The sequence below is a fragment of the Heteronotia binoei genome, chromosome 21 (assembly GCF_032191835.1).
Source record: "Heteronotia binoei isolate CCM8104 ecotype False Entrance Well chromosome 21, APGP_CSIRO_Hbin_v1, whole genome shotgun sequence".
Classification (NCBI taxonomy): Eukaryota; Metazoa; Chordata; class Lepidosauria; order Squamata; family Gekkonidae; genus Heteronotia; species Heteronotia binoei.
In genome coordinates this window covers 146,747,941-146,766,452 of record NC_083243.1, presented here as the reverse complement: position 1 = coordinate 146,766,452, position 18,512 = coordinate 146,747,941, and positions in this window count along the sequence as shown.

Below are 18,512 nucleotides of genomic sequence, written 5' to 3'. Positions count from 1 at the left end.
GCTCCTCCTCTCATGATTTGCCTAAGTTCACAGAATCAGCATTTCTGTCAGATGGCCATGTAGCCTCTGTTAGAAAGCCTCCAAAGAAGGAGAGTCTACCACCTCCCAAGAAAGCCTGTTCCACTGAGGAACCACTCTGTCAGGAAGTTTTTCCTAATATTTAGCTAGGAACTCCTTTAATTTTAACCCATTGATTCTAGTCCAACCTTTTGGGGCAACAGAAAACAACTCCACACCATCCTCTATATGATAGCCCTTCACATATTTGAAGTTGATGAACATATCACCTCTCAGTTCAATAATATCAATATCACACCTTTGTTGGCAGTTATCTCCTCTCCAGGTTAAATGTGCCCAGCTCCTTCAGCCTTTCCTCATAGAACATGGTCTCCAGACCCCTCACCATCTTCATTGCCCTCCTCAGGACATGTTCCAGCTTGTCTATATCCTTCTTAAATTGTGGTGCCCCAAAATGAACAAAGTACTCTAGGTGAGGTCTAACCAGAGCAGAGTAAACTGATACCATCACTTGTGATCTGGACATTGTGTTTCTGCTGATACAACCCAAAATCACCTTTGCTTTTCTAGCTACTACATCACACTGCTGACTTATGTTCCGTGTGTGGTCCACTAAGGCTCCTAGATCCTTTTTGCACATACCACTGCCAAGACAAGTCTCCACCATCCTATAATTGTGCATTGGATTTTTCCAGGGGTCGTTTTGTAGAAAAATAGGTGGCGGAGTTCATTAACATAATTCATTGGCATATGCCATCCCCCCCCCCCCAGCCAAAAGCAACCTGATGCAAGAAAGAAGGAGGGCTCTCCTCGGCCACTGCCCCCAGTCAAAACGCCAGCAAGCCACTCGCTGCCCCAAATAACATAAGAAGTGGAGGAGGGGTGGCTGGCTGGCTGCCTGGTCTCCTAATCCAGGGATTGTAATGCAGCTGCACCTACTGTTCAATGGACAAAGTAGATGGGAAGGAAGAAGAGGAACCCTCAGAAAGGTTCAGAACTGTGCTTCCGTGAGCTCCTGCTGAATCTGAAGCCTGGATTTTTCTTACCTAAAAGGAGAACTTTACATTTATCCCTGTTAAAATTCATTTTATTGGTTTTAGCCCAGTTTTCCAGCGTGTCAAGATCATCTTGTATCCTGACTCTGTCTTCTACTGTATTTGCAACGCCTTCCAATTTAGTATCATCTGCAAATGTAATAAGCATTTCCCCTATTCCTTCAACCAAATCATTTATAGAGATGTTGAACAAAACAGGTCCCAGGACAGATCCCTGAGGCACTCCACTTGTCACTCCTTTCCAAGAGGATGAGGAACCATTTACAGAGACTCTTTGGGTGGAATCTGCCAACCAGTTACAGATCCACCTAACAGTAACAGGATCCTAAGTACATTTTACCAATTTGTCAACAAGAATAGTATGTGGAACCTTATCCAAAGCCTTAAGGAAATCAAGATAAACTATGTCTACAACATTGCTGAGCCAAAAAAATAGTAATTTTCTCAAAAAATGGAGATTGGTTTAGTCTGACATGGCTTGTTCTTGAGAAACCCATGCTGGCTCTTAGTAATCATAGAAATCTTTTTGAAATGTTCAAGGACTGACTGACTATTGATTTGTTCTAAAACTTTTTCAGGTATAGACATCAAGTTGATGAGTTGGTAATTACCCAGATCCTCCTTTTCCCCTTTCTTGGGGATAACAATCTTCTGGCACTTCACCTGTTCTCCAAGAATTCTCAAAAATAATGGACAGAGGCCAGGACTGGCGTGTCCATTATGCAGCCTGAGGCGACTGCCTGGAGCATGGCCCTGGGGGGAGGGTGCCAGTTTTGGCCCTCCCGCCCACTCTCACCTCCAAGGCAAGGGAAATAGTGAGCTTGGTGGCGGCTGCAGCAGGGCTTCCAGTCTGAGCATGGACACATGCCGCTTGCTCACTGTCGCTCCGCCCCTCGTGTCTGTGCTTGTCGAACTCCTTTTCCTATTCTAAACCAATAAGTTGTTCCATATCCCATTCTGACAGTTGCTTCTTGACTCTTATACAGGTTTCTCAGGACACATGTGAGGTGGTCTGGTACTCCCATCTCTTTAAGGACTTGCCAAAGTTTGTTGTGAACCACACAATCAAAGGTTTTAGCATAGTCAGTGAAACAGAAATCGACGTTTTTCTGATACTCCTGTGCTTTCTCCATAATCCAGTGAATGTTGGCAATTTGATCTCTAGTTCCTTTACCTCTCCGAAACCCAGCTTGAACTTCTGGTAGTTCCCAATCTACATACTGCTGAAGCCTAGCTTGTAGGATCTTGCTGGCATGTGAAATGAGTGCAATGGTGCGATAGTTTGAACATTCCTTGGCATTACCCTTCTTTGGGATTGGAGTATAAACTGACCTTTTCCAATCCTGTGGCCACTGTTGCATTTTCCGAATTTGTTGACATAATGTGGGCATCACTTCTAGGACTTTGAGTCATCTCCGCTCACTTTGTTAATAATGCTCAAGGTCAGTGATTTCACTGTCATGGTTGTCAAGGACATTGAGATCCTTCTTGTATAATTCTTGTGTGTATTCTTGCCACCTCTTCCTGATCTCTTCTGCTTCTGTTAGGTTCCTACTGTTTTTGTCCTTTATCACGGCCATCTTTGCACGAAACGTTCCCTTGATTTCTCCAATTTTCTTGAACAGATCTCTTGTCCTTCCCATTCTATTATTTTCCTCTATTGCTTTGCATTGTTCCTTCAGGAAGGCCTCCTTATCTCTCCTTGCTATTCTCTGAAAATCTGCATTCAGTTGGATGAATTTTTCCTTTTCACCTTTGCCTTTCTCTAGAAGCATTCATTATTTGTTTATATTCATCCTTAGTTATAAGTCCCTCCTTCCATTTCCAAAATGAGTCTTTTTTATTTCTCAAGTCTTTAGAGAGCTGTTTATGGAGCCACCTCGGTTAATTTAGGCTCCTTCCATTTTTCTTTCTAATAGGAATCATTTGTGATTGTGCCTTCAATATTTCATTTTTAAGAAACTCCCAACCCTTTTAAGTTCCCTTCTCCTTAAATATTTCTGACCATGAGATTTTACCCAGAATCACTCTAAGTTTGTCAAAATTTGCTTTCCTGAAGTCCAACGTATATGTCTGACCATGTACAGCTTTTCCCTTCCCCGAGAGAGTTATTGTGCTAAACCTCGAAAGGTTTTGATCCTCCTGTTTCTTTTAGACCAGGGGTGGGGAATGTCCATCCTGAGGGCCCTTGAGATCACTTGGTCCAGCCATTGGGGATTGCTGGGCCGAGCTGAGCCACGTGGTGGCCTCCCTGGGGCCTGGCTAGCTGGCGAGGATCGTGGGGCCCAGCGGCACTGTGCAGCAGCCTCCCCAGGGCCTGGCTGCCGGGCAGGGATCACTGTGGGGCCTGGAAAAGTCACTGTCGCAGTTCAGGTAAGTTTTCCCCTCATTTCTTTATTTCCCTTTTTTTCCACTTCTCCCCCCATTTCTTTCTTCCCCTTTCTTCCCTCATTTATTTATTTCCCTTTCTTTCCATTTTCCCCCACATTTCATTATTCCCCCCATTTCTTTATCTCTTTCTTTCCATTTCTTTCCCCATTTCTTTGTTTCTCTTTCTTTCCATTTCTTCCCTCATTTTTTATTTCCCTTTCTTTCCATTTCTTCCCCCTTCTTTATTTCCGTTTATTCCCACCATTTATTTCCCTTTCTTCCTCCATTCCTTTAGTTCCCTTTCTTCCCCCATTTCTTTTTTCCCCTTTATTACCCTTTCTCTCCCCATTTCTTTATTTCTGTTTATTTCGTTTTCATCCCCATGCCTTTATTACCCTTTCTTCCCTTCATTTAATTTTCCTTCCCTCCATTTCTTTATTTCCTTCCTTCCTTCCTTCCTTCCTTCCTTCCTTCCTTCCTTCCTTCCTTCCTTCCTCCCTCCCTCCCTCCCTCCCTCCCTCCCTCCCTCCCTCATGAGTATGTGACCTAATGTGGTCTAATATGCTAATGAATTCCTGCTGTGAATTTTACAAAAAGAAGCCTTGGACCTAGACATTTGCCTAGGGTGGCAGGTTGGGTGTGTGAGTGCCAAATAAGGCTCTCCTCGCATGACTTCAAATAGAGGGGGCAAGTGGTAGGCTTCACTGCAGCCAGGATCCTGTCCACATCCTCTGGTAAGAGCTGCAGAGTCTTGTGAGCAAAAATTCTATTTTGTGAACTACTGACATTAAAGTTGTGATCTACTGTCATTAAAGTTGTGAGCTACTGCATACATTATTGAGCTCTTCCATAAAGTTTCCAATGTCATTTAGTTATAGGCCAGCCGGAAGAGCCCACAGGAGCAGAGCTCCACCTGGGCTAGCTAGGGTTCCAGCTGGCCCTACCTACCATACAGCAGCCAGGTAGTGTGGCCTAATATGCATATGAGCTCCTGCTGGGCTTTTTCTAAAAAATAAGCACTGTTAATAGTTATACAGTTGAGCTTAAGTGACATCCTTCTAAGCCTATTAACTTCAGTGGACTTTAAAGGTTAAAGGTAGTCCTCTGTGCAAGCACCAGTTGTTTCTGACTCTGGGGTGACGTCGCATGACGTTTTCACGGCAGACTTTTTACAGGGTAGTTTGCCATTGCAAACTTTAAAAAGAAATGCTAATATTCAAAAACAAGCATTCTTCTAGTGCAAATTGCCAGTTAAAAATAAAAGCCCTTACATGAAGGTGGAACAGTATTCTAGGGAAGGCAGTGTAGCTGTGAGTCCCAGTTTAGCTATGGTCCTGGGTCACAATGAGATCTGCACATCCCATTGGCAATTTCCAGGAAGCAGCAGTGGGCAGATTCTCAGGATGTGTAAGGCTCAAATAGCTTAGCAACCTTTCTGTGTTTTATTTCTTTTCTTAGTCTGCATTCCAGTCATGGAATTCTGTTTATTCTACATTTGTGCATTATACTATAACATTAATCAGTTAAAGACACATTATGGCACATTGCCTTGATTTCTACCCATGGCCTCGGCCACATGCTCATGCTAAAGAAAAACACTGCTAAGTTGCTGTACCTCCTGGGAGCACCCAGGAGAAGGGGGGGGGAAGGGCAGAGACAGGCAAGAGGTGGTGACATGCTATCCAAAAGAAGGCTCCAAATCCTGCTTAAGGGGGGTTGAGGAGCAAAGGAAGAATGTCTGTCCCAGAATCTGAACACAGCTATTTGCCTGAATTGAGAGTGAGGACATTCCACTGGGGAGCTGAGCAGAACCTTCACAACTGTCAAATTTAGTTAGGCCCTGTGTCTCATCCTAAGCAGGTACTCATCATTGTAGCAAGTGGTATGATCAGGACACAAATGGCATAAATGTAAAAGAAAAAAATGATTTATACTCTGGAAAAGAGTTGCAATTAAACTTGGAACTGTACAAATGGGGAGCCGTGTTTAGAGGCTGGGGAAGTATCAGAAATGTGCAGAAGTTCTGCCTGATGTCTACAGTATGAGTGGTATGTTTGCCATAAAATAGGGTGGGATCTTTAGTATATAGTTGTAAGTTCCTTTGATGGGAACTGGTTAAAAGTAATCATGTCTGGATAGGTTAATTTAAAAATTATAGTATAAAGGCGGTTTAATGCTTTTATGGTCCATACACTTTAAATTCTGTGTTGCTCAGCATAGATTGTTAGAACAGATATTGGTTATTTCAGTTTGTAGATTTCAATCTTCACCTCCCCCATCCAGCTGCAGATAAAATGCCCCCTAGAAATGTTTCTTGTAGAAGATGAGGGGCACCCCCCACCTGGAACAGAATCAAGAGTGAGTCAAAGGTTTCCAGAAGGAGTTGGTAATTTGCAAAAGTTGTCCTCCCCCCTTCTGTTTGTGAAAACCTGCTTTGCATCCAAGCCACTATATCTAATACCAACAAGCAAAGTAGTTACCTTTAATTCTACACATATTACATCTCTCTCTGTCACTTAGATAGTCTGTCCCTACAGGGATGATGTTTAATTCTCTCCTGTTCAAAGCTAACTGTTGTTGGATTGCTCAGGATTTCTTTGGACTGTGCTTCTTGAGCTGATAGGAACTGCAGGGGGTTGGATATATACCATAGATGTATCTGGCACAGCCTCTACTCCTGTAAAAATCTGTGTAGGCTTCTCCGTTGGCTTCCTACATCCTTTTTTCTCTACTTTATGTATAATCTTTAAACAAGTTGCCTGGTTGACACATTAAGATGTGTAACATTATTTAGATGTAAAATTTTTATGTATGTATTTATACTAGAATAAATCCAAAAGCAATCCTGAGAGATGTGCAACATTGTGGTTGGACCCACGTAACAGAATAGAAAATGTCCAGTTACTATAAAATCTCTAAAAAGTTTTGAATGAACCAATGAGCTTATTTGTTTGAATTCACATTCCAAAGGACTTAGGAAAGTGATGAAAGATCAGCAGTATCAAAATGCACAAATTAGCAACCTGTTAAAAGGCACATAAGCATAATGTAAAATTGAGAATGGCAAAACATGTACGCTACATCATTTACTGTTACTGGGAAACTGTACGTCTGTGGTCTATGTGCAGAGGTTAGTTTTCGTCAGTATAATTTTTATTACTTGGAAATGTAATAGTTATGTTTTCTGCAATATAGGGTAAATGCTATGTATAAATTGCAAATCTGTCTGATTCGTTATAAAATGATCCCCTTTAAAAAATAAAATTTAAGTTTGTCATATACTTAACTAACAGTTACTACACCTCTATTTGCCTTGACTCTCCCATAAGGATATTGTCTATATTGTGAAAGAGTGCTAAAATTTCCCATTAACTTCAGAAGCTATTCAGATTATGCCATGAAGCATACTTTTAAAAGTTACAGTTCTGTTCCTGGAATCCTTAAGGCCGCTTCTTGCAACAGCAAAAGCAATATTGCAACACTTCTGACTCAAGTGGAACTTGTGGGAAGGCGCTTGAAAAACCATTGAGAAATCCTTTCCGGGGGGCTTTCTTCATGAAAGAAACTGATTTGTGCTGAGGCATACTAGTTATTGTAACACTAGTTATGCTAGGGTTGCCAATTCTAGGATGGGAAATGCCTGGAGATTTTGGGTGTGGAGTCTGGGTTGGATTTGAGGAGGGGAGGGACCTCTGCAGGGTATAATGCCATGGAGTCCACTCTCCAAAGCAGCCATTTTCTCCAAGGGAAGGATTTTAACCATTTTCTCCAGGGGAAGACCGGGATTTTAACGCGGCAACATCCCATGAGCATGTGCAAAGCCCCCACCACACATGCTTCCGGGATGGCACGGAGATCCCGCCAGTTCCTTCTGACCGCAGTCAGTCACAAGAATGACCAACAGCAGAGGGGAAGGAGGGTGGGTGGTGTGAATGCACAGATGACCATTCGAAGATCATCAGTTACAGGTAAGCAATCTGTCTATCTTCTTCGTGGTCTCTGTGCTTCACACCCATGGGAGATTAGCAAGCCAGGCTTACCTGGAGGCAGGAGCTGATGGTTATGCTGAATGAACAGACTGAAGGACCAGGTTGCCCAGCTGTGCTTTATGATGCCTCCTGACATCAAGGGTGTAATGTCTCATGAAAGCATGAGGAGACGCCCATGTAGCTGCCTTACAGATGTCAGCTAAGGAAGCACCCTTGAGGAATGCAGTGGAAGTAGCCAGTGCCCTAGTGGAATGGGCATGGATGGGACCTGGCAGAGGTCGCTTTGCCAGCAAGTAGCACAGTTTAATGTTACAAACATACCACTCATACTGTAGACATCAGGCAGAACTTCTGCACATTTCTGATACTTTCCCAGCCTCTAAACACGGCTCCCCATTTGTACAGTTCCAAGTTTAATTGCAACTCTTTTCCAGAGTATAAATCATTTTTTTCTTTTACATTTATGCCATTTGTGTCCTGATCATACCACTTGCTACAATGATGAGTACCTGCTTAGGATGAGACACAGGGCCTAACTAAATTTGACAGTTGTGAAGGTTCTGCTCAGCTCCCCAGTGGACTGTCCTCACTCTCAATTCAGGCAAATAACTGTGATTGAGATAGCCTCGTGCAGCTAGAGCTCTTCCAATCAAAACTTGAGCTGTGCCAAGTTCTCTCAGTCAAACAGCAGAGCTACAGAACCAAGCTCCTCCATTGTTTGAGGCTCCTTTCTCCCCTTCCTTGAGGAAGAAAGAGATGCTGCTTTCATTGAACCTTAAAAGCACCTTTTAAGACCAACACAGTTTTGTTCAAGGTAAGTAAGAACATTTTGCCTTGTTTTTTTCTTTCTTTCTTCCTTTCTCTCTCTCTCCCTCCCTCTAATTAAGCTGGGCTTTCCTAGGTGCAACTGGGTTCCCTCCTCCTTTTCACTGCATTCACACTCTCATGATCCAGTTTTTCTCAGTAGGAAAGCAATGGGAACTGTTTAGATGAGGAATAACAAGAAGTGAGGTGGATGCTGGGGATTTTAAACTTAGGCTTTCCAGATAGTAGGCCGATACTTTTTATGCAGAAAAATCCCAGCAGGAACGCATTTGCATATTAGGCCACACCCCCTGACAGCACCATTGTTTCACACAAAAGCCCAGCGAGAACTCATTTGCATATTATGCCACACCCCCTGACACCAAACCAGCCGGAAGTGCGTTCCTGCTCAGAAAAAGCCCTGCTGACCACTATATATTGCTGTCTCTCTGTTCTTGCACTGCATCATAGGAGCTATTTTTCTGAGGAAGACTATAGCTACTAGTTAAACACATAGCCCTCAGTCTGCCTCATTGTGCCTTCACATGTTCTTGACCAGCACACTAAGCAACTTATGTACAAAAGCTCACAGAGCATTGACCATGGGATTTTGTAATGAATGGCAATAAATCAGAAGTAGCTTTGCAACTTATAGATACACACCTGAACAACTCCTGAGCAGCATACTCATTGCTACAGCACAGACATTGTCTCCAGATTTTGATGCAATAATTTAGAGCAAGAGGTGTTGGTTATCAGAGACTGTTGCATAAACAAAATATTGCAAGAGTGCTAATGTTTGAAGCATGTTTTACCGTATTTTTCGGTCCATAAGGCGCTCCGGACCATAGGACGCACCTTCCTCCTGGGGGGCGATCCGCTGCCTCCGCCTCCGATCCCGGCGCTTCTTCCACGCCTGCCTGGCTCCAGCTCTGCTTCCAGCAAGCGCTGGGATCGTTCCACGCTGCCCACACTGCAAACCCAACGCTTCATGAGCGCCGGCTGCGGAGGGGGCAGTGTGCTTCCTCCGTGCCTGTCTGCCTGGCTTCAGCTCTGACGCTTACAGCAAGCGCCAGGATCGCTCCCTCCGCCCTCTGATCCCGGCGCTTGCTTTAAGCATCAGAGCTGGAGCCAGGCAGACAGGCACGGAGGAAGCACGCTGCCCCCTCCGCAGCCGGCGCTCACGAAGCACTGGGTTTGCAGTGGGGGCAGCATGGAGAGATCCCAGCGCTTGCTGGAAGCAGAGCTGGAGCCAGGCAGGCAGGCGCGGGGGAAGTGCCGGGATCGGAGGTGGAGGCAGCGGATCACCCCCCCCCCAGAGGAAGGTACGTCCTATCGTCCCTTCGCTCCATAAGACGCACACACTCCCCCCCCACTTTTTTTGGGGGGGGGGGAAATTGCGTCTTATGGTCCAAAAATACGGTAAGTTTTAAAAAAAATCTTTGTTTTTGTGCCCTTTATAAAATTTACTATTGTAAAGTGAATTCAGTCAGCTCTTAAGTTAGCAGCAGCAGTTTATTCAGGAAGAAACAGTCACACAAGAACAGGCAATACAGCGAATACAATACTATATACATTTTAGCTGAGTAGGACACACCCCCTTGGGTTAGCAGCAATCCCTTCTATTGGTCTCTCCAGGATCCTTCATTTGCATTTCCTTGAAAAATGCCTTGCGCCCTGATTGGTTCTAACAGAATGGCCAATAAGAATGCAGGCATCAGGATCCTGGAGAGTAATGGAAGCATGCTTCAAGCTCAAGCCTTTATTTATTTATTTGTTTTATTTAGTAGGCTTATATTCCGCTCCTTCCCATGATGGGCTCAGGGCAGATCACAACATAAATTGGACAATAAAAACCTACAATACAATAAAACCAACTATAAATAAATAACAATAAAACAAAACAATAAACAGTACAACACAACAGCAAATACATAACATTTACGTCTCTGTTACCTGACATTACATTTTATGGCACACATGACTCAGCCTGACAAGGTCTCATTTATGTCAGATCTGGCCCCCATAACAAATGAGTTGAACACCCCTGCTCTAAATAAAGTAGTTTGACTCGCTCCTAGCGGACTCCTCCACCATAGACAAGTGTGGACAAAATCTTTGCAGAAGTGAACTTGAATATTTGAAGGCTTGCTGTTCTATTTTGAAACTGATGCATCCATTCACTATTATATGACTAAGGTACCAGGCACTCAATAAAGGGAACTAAACCCCAAACCGATTGTCAGGCTGAACACTTTTCACCACACTAGTCTATGCTGGAAGAGTCCACTAGGAGTGATTTTGAGTCAAACCACTTTCTATAGAGACTCTTCACCCTATTCAGGATAATTACTCTGCTGACATTGTTGCTGCTGACAGATTTGGACTTTAGTGGTTGAGCTATCTACCTGTATCTACCAATAACTGAATAAGAGCACTTTAAAGATGCCATCAGGGTTTGTAATTTTTAATGTAATTGATATATATACAATTACATGGCCGGTTATTTTAATGTAACTGATTTTACTGTTGTACATCGCCCTGAGCCTGGCACTGGCCAGGATAGGGCGATTCATCAAATATTAATAATATTAAAAATAATATTTAACTTGTAAAATTCTGGTATAATTTTATACTATTATTTTCTAAGGTTTTCTCCTTTAGTTAATATAGTTTTTAGTCTCGGGCTCACATTTTTTTTTTATCTTAGCTCAGGATGGATGGCCCCAGAACAAACTAATTTATGCAGTAGCTCACAACTATAATGCCAGTAGCCCATGAAGTAGAATTTTTGCTCACAAGACACCACAGCTTAGAGGGAGCATTGCTTCTGACTTATGGTGACACTATGAATTATTGCCCTCCAAAGTGTCCCATCATGAGCAGGTTGTTCAGGTCTTGCAAATGAAAGGTCATTACTGGTATAAGTTTTTTTAAAATTTTTGAGATCTGAACACAGTGGAAATCATATAAATATTGTAAAGTATGAATTTCACCCTATAGATGAGAGCTTTGAGCCAGATGAACGAAGGTGGAATACCTGGAATCTGGGTAATATCCAAATGTTTAATAAATATGACAAGTCTACTGCTAACTCTCTACTGCTAACAGAGCCTCTTCTGCTTTCCAAATTGGCATTTTCTCAAAAAATATGCCTCTAGAGAAAGTTAATAGTAGACAGATGTTCACCTATATGCTCAACTCAGTATTAGGGGTATGCAAAAAATAATAATTCGGAATTAATTGGATTCAGAAATATACGGGGCCAAAGTATTTGGAATACCGTATATTTCCGAATACCGGTACTTGGAATAGCCATATATACAGGAGATATTTGTCTATTTCCGAATATACGGTACCATTATACCTTATGGGCCATTGAAATCAATGGCAAAATAGGGTATATTGAAAGCTGCCTATAGGGGAGGGGGTTTGAGTGAGAACCCCCAAATTTGCAGGGGACCTGCAGGGGATGCTCCCCTACGAACCCCCCAAGTCCCAAAAAGATTGAGCCAGGGGTTCACATTCCATTTCATTATCCCACCATTATACCCTATGGGCCATTGAAATCAATGGCAAAATAGGGTATATTGGAAGCCACCTGAGGGGAGAGGGTTTGAGGGAGAGCCCCCAAATTTGTAGGGGATCTGCAGGGGACTCTCCCCTACGAACCTCCCAAGCACCAAAAAGATTGGGCTAGGGGTTCCCATTCCAGGGGCACCCAAAGAGGGTGCCCCCATCCCACCATTATACCCTATGGGCCATTGAAATCAATGGCAACATAGTGCATACTCAGAGGCTACTGGGGGGCAGGGGGTTTGAGGGAGAGTCCCCAAATCTGCATGGAACCCTCAGACTCCAAAAATAGCTCTATAAAAACAAGAAAGTGATCCACCCCACACAGCCCACACACCAACCCCCTCACACCAACCAGAGGTAATTAAAAAACCCAAAATGTGACAACGAAACTTAACTGTTAACACCCCCCCCTCCAAAAAAAAAACAGAACCAGGAAAAGGAACAACAGGACAGGATGCAAAACCAACAGCAACAGATCCAAACAAATCCAAGAAAAGGCCAACAAACTCAACTGTTAAAAAACTGAACTTTTAAATAATAAAAATTAGGCCAAGCAGCACCCCCCCCCCCAAGAACCAGAAGAGAAAAGGAACAAAAGCAGCACAACACAGCAGCAACAAATCAAACACAGAATCCTTTTAAAACAGTAAAAAACTTGACTTTTAACAATACAGGAACTTAACCAACCCCTCCCCCCCAAAAAACCTTCACCCTAACTTCAAGAAATCCAAGCCACCCAAATCAGGAAAAGTAAAAGGACACTGCACTTTTAAATGACTGAAATAGGTTTGCTTCAGCACAAACCACTGGCAAATCTAAGGGTGCTCGCCCACAAAAGCAGAGCCTTTGACTTTCCAGTAGCACGCATTGCCGCCCCTACTTCTTCTACCATCCGTCTTCGTCCATACCTTCCGCCTTGGGAGTCCATCTCCACAGACAGGTGGGCTCTTTCCATCATAGCAGAAAGGTACAAGATAGACTTTGTTCAGGTTCTGACTCAGTCGGTGATTGTCACCACACCCCCTTCCCCACCTCTGCTGGCAGAGGAGAGCAACCTCTTGCAGAAACAAGCCATAGAACCGGTCCCAGTAGAGGCCAGAACGGGAGGCTTCTACTCTCATTATTTCCTGGTTCCTAAACGGGATGGGGGATTGAGGCCAATTATGGACCTTTGGAATCTGAACAAGTTTATCGTTTACCAGAAATTCAGAATGTCCACTCTGCAAACAATCCTTCCCCTTATCAACCAAGGGGACTGGATGGCAACGTTGGATCTCAAGGATGCCTTCTTCCACGTCAGCATCCATCCTGCGTACAGGCATTTCCTTCGGTTTGCAGTAGGTTCCAACCACTTCCAGTTCAAAGCCCTTCCATTCAGTCTGTCCACTGCACCTCGGGTGTTCACCAAGATGATGAGTGTTGTGGCCGCACATCTCCGGCTTCAAGGGATAGTCGTCTTTCCATACATTGACGATTGGCTCCTTGTGGCAGAGTTGAAAGAAAGTCTGTCCAGCCATATTACCACCACTCTTCGTCTTCTTCACACCTTAGATCTGCAGGTCAACATGGAAAAGTCTCATCTTACTCCATCATGGACAGTTCAGTTCATAGGGTCTTTGCTGGACACAAACCTTCACCGCGCTTTTCTGCCTCAGCAGAGAGCGACGGACATCATCAATCCTGTCAGTCTTTTACAGAGTCGGAAATGGGGCACGGGTTTGATTCCCCACTCCTCCACTTGCAGCTGCTGGCATGACCTTGGGTCAGCCATAGCTCTCGTAGCTCTCCTTGAAAGGGTAGCTGCTGTAAGAGTTCTCTCAGCCTCATCTACCTCACAGGGTGTCTGTTGTGTGTGGGGGGGTGAAGGTAAAGGGGATTGTGACTGCTCTGAGACTCTGAGATTCAGAGTATAGGGCAAGATATAAATCCAGTTGTGGTCAGCTGCAGTACTTAACAGCTAGAAGTGCATCATTTGGACAGCCAACTTATACAATACATTTTCACTGTTGTAGGTTCTAGGGTTGCCAGCTCTGGGTTCAGAAATTTCTGTAAATTTGGGTGTGGAGCCTAGGAATGGAGCTCAGCAAGGCATAATACTATAGTCTACCCTCCAAATCAGCCATTTTTTCCAGGGGTATTATCTATGCTGTCTGGAGATCAGTTGTAATTCCAGGATCTCCAAGACCCACCAGGATGTTGACAACCCACTGCATAATATTACTGTAAAAAGGAAGAAATTTTTGTTCTTACTTTTTTGTACTTCCAAATTCTCCAGAATCAACTTTGAGTGACTATTTCACTTTACAAGTAAAGTTTTTAAAAAAGTGATTTTAATTATTTTGCTTTTGCAGCTACGAACTGTCATGAAGGCATTGTTTGTAAAATTTCAATCTCTCCCCCACTGCTCCATACTCCACACTTTCTATTTTCATGACATGATTTATTGTTAAGCAACACATTCTCCCCTGTAGAAAAAGAAGAGGGAGGGAAAAAATAAACACCCAAACTGTATTCAAAAAATGTAATGCTTCTTATCACAAATAATTTAAAAAATGCAAGCACCCCAATTTGCAGCTAGGAGGCCCACTTGAGGGATCAGTTAAAATTTACTCCTTTATACACATGCCAGCTTTGACTTCAAAAAGACTTTATTCCCAAGGATAAACAACCCAATATTTGTGTAATATAATTAAGTGAAGGCATCTTTTAAATGTCATACCAGCTTGTGCCATGCTTTAAATTGTTATGCATCAACAGAATTTAACGAGATGGCCAAGGATCCTGCTTCCTGCGTGAATGTGATAAGCCACAAATACTGTATAGCTCTTTAATAGATTGCCAAAATAAAGTATTTTGTATGCAAATTATTCATGGAGTAGCAGAGCTAATACAGTGCCAAAATTACGCCCACTGGTCCCCTGCAATTAGCAGTTAAGTTGAAGTATCTTCAAACTGCAGAATTTCTTTCAGTGTCTCCCAATACTTAAACATCTTTTCATTTATGGAAATGTGAAAATGGGAGCTTTCATTCTCTTGTTAAGGTTTTGGGTGCTTGAGCTTTACAGCAGAGAGGTAGCAATTGGCATCTAATCTGAACAATTGCACAGAGGCTCTGCCTGAATTAAATACAACAGCCTGGTAACTGGCAAGAGGGAGAGAGAGACCTTTTTTTTTTTAAAGAGTCCTACTGAGGATACCACACATCCTGCTTTTTGGCAACAAAGAATAAAGCAAATAAATAGAAGCAGTGGAATCTCAGCTTCTGCGAAATTGTTAGTTTCTCTCTCAATCTCATTTTAGTCTCTTTGATATTTTTCCTTGTATCTATTTGCTAGTAATTATTTATTTCAGAAGTGGGAAAAAACACCTTTGGGATTAGCTGTGTTTTTTCAGACAGAGAGAAAGCCATAAGAACAGCCCATTTTGGAGCAGACCAAGTGTCAATCTAGGCCAGGGTTCTTTTCAGTCACCAGCAATGATCAACCAGATGCCCACAGCAAGTGTACAACTGCAAGAAGATAGAGGCAGCTATTTCCTGTTGCTTGTCAGTGTCTGATAAAGGTATACTGCTTCAGAATATGAAGTTGCATTTAGTTGGCATGCCTAATCAGTATTCATACAGTTGTCATCTATGCATTTATTTAATCCGTTTAAAAAGCAAGTGGCAATGAAAGCCATATGTTAAAGTTAATATGTTACCACTAAACTGTAGGAATATTTAAATAATTTAACCTACATAATTAGCTCAGCACAGAAGCTCTCCAAAGTTAAATCTTTGCACAGAACCCTCCATCGCTAGGAGTTTGACTTAGAAGTTAAACTTATGCAGAAAACCAATACCTAGAAAACCCACTATTGAGGAAATGTATGTAAATCCTCACAATTTCCATTAAAATGTTTATTTGTTGATGAGGGGGAGAAGTGTTCACCATACTATACATGTCACTGATTTGTCCTTTTTCATACACCCAAAATCACCCATAAAACAAAGTTTGCAAACTGTTCATGCACAGGGAAACATACGTTGAAAAAGCATCAGAGATGAACACCTCAAATAGCTAATAATCTTTTGCTTGAAAAACAATTTTTGGCATGCCATTTCTAACACTGAGATAAAATTAGGTCTTATAAAGGAGCTCTGCAGGCAGGCAGGCAGGTTAGTTCCTGTTCATTTTTGGTTGTGTTAATGCTGACTATATTTTTCATTTACAATCTAATCATCAAAAGAGTATATTACATGTCAGGGGGCCATGACAGTGATTTAAGGAGACTATGTCAAACTGCTTGGACCTAAATGGCCTTCCTAAACTAACCTGGAGGATTTATTACCAACTAAACAAAAAATCTAATTCTGATCACAACTATTTTATAAAATTTTGTGGAATGCTATAAACAACTGTGTACACTTCAGTGAACTCCAAAAGTTGTAATAATGGTCTTTGGATTTTTATTTTTTTTAAAAAAATCCAACTTACCTGTTTGATTCTCAGGCAGGAAAATAACTACAAGGCCCACTACCAGAGACTCTAACTAAATCTTATTTTCTGAAATATTAGAGCCATTTCACAGCAACATTTTTCTTCTGTAGGCATGTAAACAGGCATGGGAAAGGCCATGTATACTATCAGGTATTACATATATATGTTCTTGACAGTTACCTATTCCCAAATAACTACTACTACTACTACTACCACCACTACTACTTCTTATAGCGTTACAAGTATGGCATACTATCAGCCAGAAATTCATGGGAACACAAACCAGACAAGAACATGCAGAATGATGAAACAAAGATTATTTGGGACTTCTGACTGCAGACAGGTAAACACCTGGACCATAACACCCCTGATATCACAGTTGTAGAAAAAATAAGAAATATGGTTTGGATCACTGACACTATAATCCCAGGAGACAGCAGAACAGAAAAGAAAGCACAGGAAAAGATCACAAAGTACCAAGACCTACAAATAGAGCACCTCTAGGAGAAGAAGGTTATTATTGTGCCAGTTATAATTAGGGCCCTTGGAACCATGCTTAGAAGTCTCAAGAAACACTTGGGCATTCTGGCCACTGAACAAATAACACCTGCTCAACTGTAGAAGTCAGTGTTGCTTGGAAGAGCAAGAATCCTGCAGAGATACTTCCGCAATTCCCAAGAACATAGCTGGATCTCAAACTGCAGAACACCATCTACCAGTCAAATATCTGACTGTGAAAACTCATCACCATTCCAATCCTAAGAAAGTCATGTTTATATCTAGTGGAAATTTGTTTGTTTGTTATCAAGTTGCTGCCAACTTATGATGATCCTGTAGGATTTTCAAATCAATACACATTCGGAGGTGGTTTGCCATAGTCTGACTCTGTTTAGCGACTGATATTCGTGGCTGGTCTCCCACGCAGCTACTGAAAGGGACTGACCCTGTTTACCCTCTGTGATCTAATAAGATCAAGCTGGTCTGGGCTATCCACATCAAGGAAATAAATAGAAGATATATTAGACATGGCTGACATATTAAGCTGAGCCCATTAGGGGAGGATATAAATTTGATAAAATAAAATAAATATGATCTATTGATTCCAGTAGCAATCATAAATGGCTAACTTTCTCTGGGTTGGGCCCAGGTAAGCAATCATGTAAACACATGAAGCTGCCTTATACTGAATGAGACTGTTGGTCCATCAAAATTAGTATTGTCTACTCAAACTGGCAATGTATCTTCAGGATGTAAGGTAGAGGTGTTTCATACCACCTTCTACTTGATCCATTTAATTAGAGATGCTGGGGATGGAACTTTGGATCTTCTGCATGCAAAGGCTCTACCAGTGAGCCATGGTTCCTTCCATGTGATGGTATACACATTTATTTTTCCTGTATTCATTTGTCAGTTCTATCGTGTGAAATGTTTTTTCGAAATGTATTGTTCCTGCTTAGAATGTGACTGATTGTTAAATGTTTCCTCATATTGCATTGGTCATTAGACTGAAGGGATGAGGAAAAGAGAGTCCTATTCAGTTTCTGGTTTGTTTGCTTGAGATGTATGGGGCTGTTGAACAATCCCCCATGTTTCACATAAGCAATGCTCATGATTTGCTTGCAACAGATTCTTCTGGGTTGTGAAAGTGAATGGATCTGTTTTTAGGATTAAGGACTCAAAGTGGCAGTCTTTTTTCTCTTTTTAAATTTATAATATTATGATTTTGTGGAGAATCTCAAAGGAGACTTTGAAACAATTAAAACAAAACATGAACAATAAATCATGATACATGGGAAAGGTCTGGCATAAGGTTCAAAGAAGCCTTTTTTCTCCCTCCACCTTCCTGATTAACTGTGAAGTACTCTTTAATGCACTGATTATTACTTTTAGTAAGATGTAGATGTGCCTCCCATGAAAAGTAATGGCCAGTGCAGTGCATAGTGGCTGGTTCATGTTCATGGGCTAAATGGAGAGGGGGGAAAGGAAGCCTCTTTCTTTTGAACATGGCTGCACCCATGGGGTATGGCCTGGAAACTCAGAAATAATTTATTCTGTACCAATGTACTGCATAGAAGCAGGAAGCACATGAAAGCTTATACCCAGAATTAAACATTGTTAGTCTTAAAGGTGCCACTGGTTTCAAATTTTGTTCAACGAAGGCTGTAATCCATAACCATTTATTTTGTTTCAAATCTTTTAAAATCCATGAGAGTACTCAA